This window comes from Geotrypetes seraphini, chromosome 7 (genome assembly GCF_902459505.1).
Source record: "Geotrypetes seraphini chromosome 7, aGeoSer1.1, whole genome shotgun sequence".
NCBI classification, from domain to species: domain Eukaryota; kingdom Metazoa; phylum Chordata; class Amphibia; order Gymnophiona; family Dermophiidae; genus Geotrypetes; species Geotrypetes seraphini.
In genome coordinates, this window is record NC_047090.1 from 78,919,703 (window position 1) to 78,931,084 (window position 11,382).

Genomic DNA, 11,382 nt, shown 5'->3' on the forward strand with positions numbered 1-11,382 from the left:
CTATTTATGTTAGGGTTTTCTTGGCCTAAATACAGGCACCTAAGTCCAATTTAAGTGCCTACGTGGAAAACATGCCCAAGATCTGCCCACAATCCACCTTAACCATGCCCACTTTCTGGTAGGTGCTTTGGGCTAGGTGCCTAGCCGAAACTGAGAGGCATCTACCAATTTAGGCACCTAACTAGAAATTAATTTTAATTTATGCCAATTATTGACCTGATTAAGCTTGTTAGTGCCAATTAAGCTAATTAAAAAATTACCCCCCCCTTTTACAAAACCATAACGCAGTTTTTAGCGCCAGCCGCAGTGGTAACAGCTCCAACACTCAAAGGAATTTTCTATGAGCATCAGAGCTGTTACCACTTTGGCCAGCACTAAAAGTAGTGCTACAGTTTTGTAAAATGGGGGGGGGGGGGGGGAGGGTAGGGTACGTTAGGCACCTAAATCGGCTAGACATGCCAATTTTGGCACCTAATTTTAGGCATCTTTTATAGAATTTTGGCCCTAATGCCCAATGTATTAAATTGTCAAATTCCTCCCTTATTGATTTCAAATCCCTTCATATAGAAATTAATCAAATCAAAGCAAGCCAAACAAATCTAAATGGACATTTAATAATATTTTATTAATGGGCAATGGTTTTATTAATAGAATAGAAACATTAATAAAAGAATTCTTTCATATCACTCAATCTGTAATCAAAATGTTGTACTTCATAGAGAAACTTTCAAAGCAACTCTCAGAGGAGAAATAATTGGTTTTTTCTACCTAGAAAAGAAAGGAAGAAATATTAGAATTAAAAGAACTGGAAAAACACATTTCTGATCTAAATAAAAACAACATTTCAGCAATAATGACAAAACTAATTCAAACCAAACTTCAATATAACTAAATTATCAGTACAACGCTGAACATGGCCCTGATTCTATAAAAGGCTCTTACTGAGTTAGACACCTAACTTTATTTTTGTTTAATTGGTTACTTGGCGCTGATAATTGAAAGCACCATTACAAAAATGATACATTAAAAAAATTAATTAGCCAGTAGTGCCTACCGCCTCATGGTAGGCATCTATACTGAGGCACTTAATGGCATCTACATGAAAAGTATGTGTGGTTAGGGGTGGAGTTTGGGCATGGACTGAGTTAGGCGCTGGTATATTATGCCAAGAAAACCTAATATGCTGGCGCATAACATTATGATGCCTACCGGTACCTAACTTGATTTAACTGCCACTAAGCGCAGTTCTACAAGCGGTGCCTAACTTTGATTGACCGAGTTACTATTCCCAATTGAAGTAGGCAAGTACTGATCTAATATAACATAACTTCTATTGTTTTATCCTTATTTGTTCTCTTTCCTATATTAAATTGTAGTTCTTCCCTGATTTCCCTACAAAGTGTATGTCTGTCTATCCCTATATTGTATGTCTCCCTCTTTTAAAAATTATTTATTGTTCATTGCTTTGTAATCTTTGAAAAAAGCAATTTTATCAAATATGAAATAAACTTGAAACTTGCACTAGTTGACGTTTTTCTTAGCGCCTACTGAGTTAGGCACCGTTTATAGGATCAGGCCCAAAATATTTATTCAAACAAAAGAGTTACTACATAGATGTTAAAGCTGGTAGACTTTACCTTAAAGGACACTGAAAAAAAGAACAAATGACCTCTATTAAAGATAATAACTTAATAATAACAATAATTTTATTCTTATATACCGCCAAAGCCATAGTAGTTCAAGGCAGTTCACAATAAGAGGAGCTAGACAATCAGCGAAGATAGGTACAAAGAAGGTATTAAAGTACATGAAGCGGATACAGGAAAAAGAGAGCAGGAGCCTGCTGCAAACAATCAGCGAGAGTGGGGCACTGGACAGACATCAATTCCAGTAGGCCAAGAGCAGAGCGGAAATGAGAGAACGTGGTAAAAATCAGACGGAGTAAAGTGATAGGGCAAAGGGAGCAATTAGGATACAAATCGGTTGAACAAGTTTGTTTTTACTAGTTTTCTAAAACTTGGATAGGAGGAAGCGTGCGTTATTAAGATGCTCAGCAGTTGGTCATTTGGCCTGCTTGGAAAGCAAGTGTTCTGTCTAGGTATCTTTTGTATCGGCAGGCCATTATTGATGGATGGGTGAACATATGGACTCTGCGTGTAGGTCTGCTGGGGCAGTCCAAGTTGAAATGTGCAACTAGGGTTGTGGGGGCCAAGTATAGATTTAAAACAAAGACAGGCAAATTGGAACAAGACTCTTGCCTCCAGGGGCAACCAATAAAGTTTTTGGTAATAGGGGGTTATGTGGTCCCATTTTTTAATGCCACAAATCAGTTGGACGGCTGAGTTTTGGATGATTCGGAGTATTTGAATAGTTTTCTTGAAAGATCCCAGATAAATGATGTTGCAGTAGTCGAGTAAGTTTAGTATGGAGGCTTGCACCAATAAACAGAATGAGGTTGCATCAAAGTACTTTCTGATGGTTCTTAGTATTTTAGCTAAAAAAACCCATCAAGTCTACAGTAGTATCCTGCTTCCAACAGTGGCCAACCCAGGTCCCAAGCACCTAGCTAGATCCTAAGAAGCAACACAGATTCTATGCTACTTATCTTAAGAATAAGCAGTGGATTTTCCCAAGCCATTTCAATAAAGGCCTATGGACTTCTTTTAGGAACTTATCAAGTCTTTTTTTAATCCTGCTAAGCTAACTGATTTCCATCACATTCTCCTGCAATTGAATTCCAGAGTTTTAATTACACGTGTGAAGAAATTATTTTCTCTCAGTTTGTTTTAAATCTCTACTTAGTTTGGAAAACTAATAAAGCTAGAACTGCTTTAAAAATTTCTCAAAGCTTCATAGGAAAATGCAGGAGATAGTGTTCCTTACTTTTCATAAACTACCATGTTGCTTCTTTAATTTCTTTAGTTATATATTGGGTAACATTAAACCCTTTTCCCAAATTCCTATGACATCCTTTCACAAAGCTGCGGTAGAACATGGCTTTTTGGCATGCCTTTATGTGGGTCTTTCCTGTGTGCTAGTAATCACTTAAGTCTCTATTCATTGCTCCAGGTACAAAAACTTAGGCCCCCTTTTATGAAGCCATGTTAGAGACTTTTTTTTATTGCCAGCTGCTGGGGTTAAAGCTACACTAAACTAAACTAAAGCTCCACAGCTCATAGAATTCCTATGAGTGTCGGGGCTTTTACTGCAGTGGCTAGTGATAAAAAACCCTAACGCGGCTTCATAAAAGTTGGCCTTAAATTATTATCCCACTAGGAAAAGAAAGAATCTGCATATAATGTGCACAGCGCTGCTATAGAAATACTAAGTGGTAATAGTACATGGTGCTCATAATCGGTGGCAAATACATTGGTGCTCAATGCTATTCTATAATGATACTCAAAGATGAACTCTCATTATATAATAGTATTGAGTGCTGATTTCAAAACCAAGACATATGCCTGCTGAAGTCCAGTGTAATTCCTAGCTCTCAATTTAGGGCCTTAGAGATAGGAGTGGCACAATTCACTTTATTGAAAGACACGGGCTGCGTTTTGGCATAAATTGCCCGCATCAGGGTTCAAAGCTAATAAATACAAATATGTATAAATAAGCATTATATAGGATTAACATAAAAATCACATGAATGACATATGATTTATGTCATGCATGTGATTGTTATGTTAATCCTATATAATGCTTATTTATACATATTTGGATAACAAATATGGAGAATGTTTTTATAATCTCAAGTCCATCAGAGGCCAGAAAGTTGTTACAACATATACAAAAACAGATCACAATAAAGCAATAAGCACAATTCAATGTTTTGTCATAGAGAATAAAAATAATATGTTGAATAACTCACCTGCTTCACTCCTTCACTCAATCAGACAAAATATAAAAAATCTCAAAGTTGTCCTTCATAAAACATACAAATATAAAATGTAACTTAAGACATATTATTAAGACATCGTAACCCTTGCTCCTCCCAACTTGCACTCTCAGGCCATACATACTATCCCATCATCTAACCCACAAAAAAACAAAAAAGAAAAACCATCCAGAATAATGTCTAGAGCAGCGACAAGTCACTGTGGTGTCAATCAGTAAATATTGAGAAGGAGGCAGTGTTTCACATGTCTCTTGCAATTTGGCAAAACTACCAATAAAGCACATCAAATCACTGTCTGAAATAAGTTTAAAGAAGGGGCAGAGGGAGAGAGGAAATACAGCCATACCAAATTCGTGTATGTTTCGAATTCATAATCTAAAAGTCTTAATCAGCCCTTCATCTGTTGATACATTAAGGTGACCCAAAAAGAGCAGCACATAAGTCAGTCACTCTCCCACTTTTGAAGAACTTCTAGATTCTGCTTCCAGTGCACTATTCACAAACAGCAAAGCGTGGATTGGCGAGTCAAAACTCCAAGTGACGCCCTAATGAATAACCCAGAGATGGATATGTATATGTTCTGTCATTTTGTTCTTTATAATAGTCTCTACTATTTTGCCCAGCACTGATGTCAGACTCACTGGTCTATAATTTCCCAGATCACCTCTGGAACCCTTTTTAAAAATTGGCGTCACATTGGCCACCCTCCAGTCTTCCAGTACTATGCTGGATTGTAAAGAAAAACTACAAATGACTAACAATAGCTCTGCAAGTTCATTTTTAAATTCTATCAGCACTCTGGGATGTATACAATCTTGTTCAGCCGATTTGCTACTGTTCAAATTGACCCTGTAATATATAACTCACCACTTTAGAGATTAGTGTAACCAAATATGCACCAGTATTAATGTGTGAGGCTCTGTACAATGATCAAAATTAAAGTATATACGAAAGTAAATCAAAAAGTAAAGGCAAAATACATTTAAAACTTTAATAGAAGTAACTGTGAGCAATTGAACATATCACCTTTCCATGTCTACTTCGAAAAATTGCGAGCCATGGAATCAAGGGTGATATACTCACGTGGATTAAAAACTGGTTGGCAGATAGGAAACAGATAGTGGGGGTAAATGGACAATGCTCGGACTGGAAAAGCATCACATGTGGGGTGCCACAGGGTTTGGTGCTCGGGCCTGTGCTCTTCAATATATTTATAAACGACCTAGAAATTGGTACGATGAGTGAGGTGATTAAATTTGCTGATGATACAAAATTATTCAGAGTATTGAGGACACGGAAAGATTGTGAAGACCTACAAAGAGATATAAACACACTTGAGGAATGGGCAGCAAAATGGCAAATGAGGTACAACGTGGATAAGTGCAAGGTAATGCATGTTGGTGACAAAAATCATATGCACGAATACAGGATGTCCGGTGCTATACTTGGAGAGAGCCCCCAAGAAAAAGACTTAGGAGTACTTGTAGACAAGTCAATGAAACCGTTGGCGAAGAGAGCAAATAGAATGCTAGGAATGATTAAGAAGGGGATCACAAACAGATCCGAGAAGTTTATCATGCCGCTGTACTGGGCCACCTGGAATACTGCGTCCAATACTGGTTGCTGTACATGAAAAAGGACATAGTACTACTCAAAAGGGTCCAGAGAAGAACAACAAAAATGGTTAAGGGATTGGAGGAGTTGACGTACAATGAGCAGCTAGAGAAACTGGGCCTCTTCAACCTTGAAAAGAGGAGACTGAGAGGGGACATGATCGAAACATTCAAGATATTGAAGGGAATTGACTTAGTAGAGAAAGGGAGATTGTTCACCCTCTCCAAGGTGAAGAGAACGAGAGGGCACTCGCTAAAGTTAAAAGGGGATAGATTCCGTACAAACGTTAGGAAGTTCTTCTTCCCCAGAGAGTGATAAAAATCTGGAATGCTCTTCCAGAGGCTGCTATAGGGGAAAGCACCCTGCTGGACCGGAACATACGCAGGTAAGGCTAGACTAAATAGGGCATTGGTCTTTGACCTAAGGGCCACCACGTGAGTGGACTGCTGGGCACGATGGACCACTGGTCTGACCCAGCAGCGGCAAATCTTATGTTCATAGTCCCTATGCAAGACGATGCATTTGTTGTATCATTCAACTAGCTTCTGCATTCTTGCAGAGAAAAAGTTTTTTTCAGCTGCTCCAAAGCCAGATGAGCACCGCTTCCTTTACTTCATCATGCTTTGCCTTTTGTTCTCCGGGTCACAGTGATGCACTCATGTCTCATCACCGGTGACAATTCACTCCAGAATATTCAGATCTTCTTCATACCATCTCAGGAACTGGGTCAAAACTACCATATGCTGTTGCTTGCGCAGATTAGTAAGCTGTTTGGGAATTCATCGTGCACAGACTTTCCTGTATCCCAAGTCATCATGCATTATAGCAAATGCAGATCCATAGGTGATATCCAAATTTGCAGCCAATTGAGACATTGTCAATGGGCTTTTCTGTGCGCAATGTTGATGGGCGCCCAGAGAACGACCTTTGTCGGTTACACTTGTTCTTTCTGCTTTAAACCTTCTAAGCGCCTCATAAACCTTTCATTGATTCATGGTGCTTTGTCCATACTGAATCAATATCCGATGGTGAATTTCCACAGGTTTCACTCCCTCTGCCAAAAGAAAGAGCATTACTGCATGTTGTTCTCCAATGGTGCAATCTTGAGCATCCATGTTTCTGACCTACTGACTGCCACACAACTAAAGGCTGAGCGCTGCACTGTGCATTGACGAACTACCCAACAGGCAATGTACTAGCTCTGTTCCGGTTATCATGTAATTTAACAATTGCATTTAATTTTTGATTCACCCTTGCATATGAGTTTTTTAGAGGTATTTTTACCTTGATATTTAGGTTTGCTGCAATTTTGATTTTACATAGTATTCTTGTATCAAGTGGACTATTCTACATTGGTAAGAATTTGGTAAATGTTCTGTTTTCACATACAATTAGTTTATGGTATGTTGGTCACAAATGGCTTAGTTCCATTTTAATATGTTGAACATTTAATCACACTTTGTAAAATCTTATTTAAGTGAATTGTTTTCACTTTAAACACAGTTTTGGTATTATTTGATGTTCAAACTTAAAATGTACATTTTATACATACAGAGGTCCTTTTACTAAGCTGCATTAAAAATGCACTATTATCAGTATATGAGTTTCCTATGCACTGAGGCTACTTTTAATAAGGCTGTAAAATGGCCTGCATGTTCAAGTTTCTGAATTAATGGCCATTAAGTGCCTTGAGAAATTAGTGCATGGCATTATTGCCACCTATTTTGAAGGCAATAAGGGCTCCTGTGCTAATCAGTCTGCATGCAACGCACCTATTCTCCGCCTCCAAACATGCTTCCCACACTAAAAAATAAAATCTATTTGTAGCATGTAAATAGTGTGCATTAATTCCAAAACTACCATGGGACACCTGAACGTCAAAAACTTAAGACTGTGAACCCACTAGAGACAGAGAAAGTACCTGTATATAATGAATGGCATTTTCAATAGTGCATCTAAGTCTGACTTTGGACGTATCCTGCAAGATGTTCAAATATTGGGGCGGGGAGACAGCCATTTTTGAAACTGCTAGACATCCAATTTATTAATTTTTTTAATGATCCAGTTGAACATCTTGGCCCTTAGGACATCTAACTGTTTTGGCCATTTTTGAATACAAAACCGCCCATGTTTAAAATGTCCAAATCAAGTCCATTTGGATGTGGGAGGGGCCAGAATCTTAATGGACTGACCATTCAGACATCTCAACAGGGCAGTGAGACACCTTAGGGGGTACTGCTGTGAATTTCAAATAAAGACTGCCAGGTGCATATTTCACCTGAACCTCTTTTAAATGTATGGTGAGCCCTCCCAAACTCCCCCAAAACCTACTATACCCACCTGCCATCCCAATAGCCCTTATGGCTGCAGGTGTCATCTATATGGTAGTACAGTAGGTTTTGAGTGTGTTTTGGTGGGCTCACACTTTCCACCATAAATGTAGTGGGTAGAGTGGCTTATAGGCCTGAGTTCTCCTCTCTATGATCTGAGTTCTCCTCTCTCCACCCACCAGGCTACTTAAGACACCTGTGTGTAGATCTACTAGGCTTTCCCATACCATGTGCTACTGTTCTAGAGACAGGTATGTACTGTTTCATTTACATCTTTGGGGGGGGAGGCAGTGACCACTGGGACCATATGTTCATCTTTCCAGTGGTCATCTGGTCAGTTTAGGTACCTTTATGTCCCTTATTCACATTTAAAATAGGTCTAACTCCGAACATCTAAATGACACCCTGGACGTTTTGAAAAAGCTTTGATTATCTCTGCAAGATGTCCAAGTGCTAAGCCTGCCCAAATCTCGCCCAAACCATTCCCCCTTAACATTTAGACATCCTGGAGATTAAAAGCCTTGTAATACAGTGTTGCCCCAGTCGTTCGCAGTCAGCGGTTCACAGTCCCGGTCATTCGTGGTATTTTCCGACCATGAACCACCGACAAGGAGAGGGCAGCGAGAGAGGCAGGAGAGAGCATCGCTGTATGCTCCAACCACCTTTTCCTGCACTAAGTCGGGCCTTATCCAATCAGGAGCTGCTTTGACACACAGCTCCTGATTGGTAAAGCCCGACTTAGTGCAGGAAGAGGCGGTCGGAGCACACAGTGAGAGATTTCCTGCACTCGCTGGCGCTCCAGCTGCTCCTCTCCTGCCTCTCTCGCTGCCCTCTCCAGTCTCCCCCATGAAAAACCGTATTTGCGGTTTTTCAAGATTCGCGGGGGTTCCTGGAACGGAAACCCCGTGAATATTGGGGAAGTACTGTACATCTAAAAAATTAGTTTCAAAATTTGGCACTTGGATGTTTTGGCGCTTAAGGGTCTGTTTATGCCGTTTTTGGGATGTTTTTCTCTTTTGTAAATGAGCCCCAGTGTGTACAGCACTGCATATGTCTAGTATCACTATAGAAATGCTTACTAGTAGTAGTAGGAGGAGGAGGAAGAAAAGGAAGATTTAGACATTAATTTGTTTTAAAAGTAGTAGTAATGTTTTGTTTAGGGAAGGTTTTTACACAGTGGACAAGTGGGAAAGCACATTTGCCACACTGCAGCTCTCCATCAAGATAAATAAAAGGTTTAAAAAAGAACAAAACCTTTTTGAATAATTGAATTACACATAGTCGTACAGCCTTTATATATTGGAATCTGCTTAGGTAGTAGGCAAAATATATGTGGAATAAAAAAATAAAATAAATGTGCAGTAATGGAGAGTTGACCCCCATAGGGAGCACATTTTGTTCTCAGCATGTAACAAAAATTTAAATTATTATTTATGACTTTTGAAATTTATATTATTTAATATATTTAAAACCCAGGCATTTGTGTAGTATAGTACGAGTATATAGGCCCTCTTTTACTAAGCTATGGTAGAGGTTTCTTCTGCAGCCCAGGGCACTCAATGCTCCGACATTGCTCTGACGCTCATAGGAATTCTATGAGTGTCAGAGCAGCGTCGGAGCATTTAGAACTCCAGTAGGCTTATTATATTAGAATTTCCCTGTAACTTTAGCAATTGGGTTACAATGAGTTAGTAAGAATAAAATAATTAGTAGACCCTATTTTGTAGTTTATGGTAAATATTATGCACTTATCTTACTTAATTGAATTTGCATATAATGGGATATATTTTTAAAGCCTAGTCATATTCAGAGCTCTGTGGGAGCATGGTTTGTAAAGTGGGGGAGTAGAATAGTGGTTAGTGCAGCAGCCTGAAGTTTGATTCCCACTACAGCTCCTTGTGACTCTGAGCAAGTTACTTAACCCTCCAATGCCCAAGGTACAAAAGGCTCCCTTTATGACCTTAGGAAACTATCATGTGGACTAATTCTATTCCCGTGTATCCGAGAGAAACCAGTGTTTTCCCTTTATAGCAAATTTTTTCATGAATGTTTCCATTTCTCCAGGAATTGTTTGAAAATTTTGTACATGTTTTATTTATATCTACTGTATAATAATCAGGAGCATTATAGTATGCAAAATAAATTATTTTAAATCCCAGATATATTTCAAAGAATTATATAAAACTTACCTTGGATTTCTTCTACACCTTCTTCTAATTTTCTTGCAAAATGGTTTTATAGAAATGAAAGACAAAAATAGGTGTTAGGACTGTGGACATTAATAGAATACAGTAAATGTGAATCAATTTGTTTTGCAACATGTGGTTTTAACATTATCATAGAAATAGATTTAAATGTCTCTCAGCAGGAAGCAGTGTTTCTTTTTTAACTAGCAACAGAAAGATTTTACTTTTTTTTCCCATAACCACCTAGTTATATCATAGTAATAAATTACCTGCAAATTCTAACTTCTGCAAGTCCCTGTTGATGTACTTAAAAAATTCCCAGAATAAATACTTCACTGCTCATGCCTTCCAGTTAATCTCATTCCAAATACACTGTGCTGTGGATTAAAAGTATAATTTTACTTATTTTAATTAACCATTATGTTGCCATCATATAAAATGTAGGAGCAGGAGTGGAATAAGAATCTTTGCTACTGTTTTTGACTGTATCACAGATTTCTTAATTTCTTCTCTAGATGATATCAGTGCATGGAGGTATATTTCTTCAAGGTTTCTTTTTCTCCATTTTCCCTGTCATGTTTTTCAAAACTATACCCCCTCCTTTTACAAAACCGCGAAAGTGGTTTTTAGTGCAGGCCAGCGCACTGAATGCTCTGTGCTGCTCCAGACGCTTATAGGAAATAATAGTAGTAGTACCTGTAGCAATGGATAGTAGGATACAAATCCTCACAGATGGGTGATATCGTCCAATGGAGCCTGTTTGGAGAAGCTTCCTCAGTTTAGATTACTCTAGAACAGGGGTGCCCACACTTTTTTGGCTTGCGAGCTACTTTTAAAATGACCAAGTCAAAATGAACTACCAACAATAAAATTTAAAAAAACACAAAGAACACTGTATGCAGAGAAAATGTTAATTATCATTTATATTCTGGGTTTTTTCAAAGAGGTCAAGGCAGATGACTTTAGGCAATGTCACCTCAGTAACAACTATACAAAAATAGACAAATATACCCCCTCCCCTTTTACTAAACCACAATAATGGTTTTTAGCACAGGGAGCTGCGCTGAATGCCCTGCACTGCTCCTGAAGCTCAAAGGCTCCCTGCGCTAAAAACCACTATCACGGTTTAGTAAAAGGGGACTATAGTGCAAAATATAGACAGCAGATATAAATTTGGACACATTTTGATCGTTAAATTTAAAATAAAATAATTTTTCCTACCTTTGCTGTCTGGTGATTCCACGAGTCACTGGTTGCACTTCCTTCTTCTGACTGTAAATCCAATATTTCTTTCTTTCTGCCTCCTGCATGCTTCCTCTCCTCCAGACTTCATTCCATTCCCCAACCAACATCTCTC

The 11,382-nt window shown here is 38.5% G+C and overlaps 1 long non-coding RNA gene across 1 annotated transcript; it reads right to left on the reverse strand.

Annotated features, from left to right (window-relative positions):
* Positions 1 to 612: 612 nt before the first annotated feature.
* On the reverse strand, positions 613 to 10,927 carry LOC117363563. Its single transcript, XR_004540094.1, has 3 exons — positions 10,029 to 10,927; positions 3,869 to 3,921; positions 613 to 768 (listed from the first exon to the last, which is right to left on the reverse strand). It is a non-coding gene; the product is annotated as an uncharacterized LOC117363563 (long non-coding RNA).
* Between the last annotated feature and the right edge of the window lie 455 nt (positions 10,928 to 11,382).